Genomic DNA, 422 nt, shown 5'->3' with positions numbered 1-422 from the left:
GAACAAAAGAGCATCCAGAGCCGACCCAGGAAAAAAAATCGGCCCCGGTGAACTTTATTGGTTTGTGAGCAAAGAAAAAAGAGCCAAATGGAACCCAACGCGGCTGTCAAGATACCCAAATCCTCCGAGAATTGGAAAACGGGCGAAGAATATTTTTTACGTCTTGGTCAGAGCCCCGCCGACCCGCCGCCACGTCATGCCGCCACTGTACACCATATAATGCAATTTAAACCATCCTACGCCCGTGTAGTGCAGTGTATTGATACTGTATCATATATATCGATGCAATCCTGTAAATGGAGAATTACTGTAGATCACGTTGATGGAGCATGCTTTATTAATACCATAGTCCAGAGTCTCATGTTTTGATACTAGTGAATATTAGTATTAGATTCTTTCCTGTACTTTGATATACTAACAAC

Source organism: Penaeus monodon, chromosome 31 (genome assembly GCF_015228065.2).
Source record: "Penaeus monodon isolate SGIC_2016 chromosome 31, NSTDA_Pmon_1, whole genome shotgun sequence".
Classification (NCBI taxonomy): domain Eukaryota; kingdom Metazoa; phylum Arthropoda; class Malacostraca; order Decapoda; family Penaeidae; genus Penaeus; species Penaeus monodon.
The sequence above is the reverse complement of the archived record's forward strand: the minus strand, read 5'-3'. Positions refer to the sequence as shown.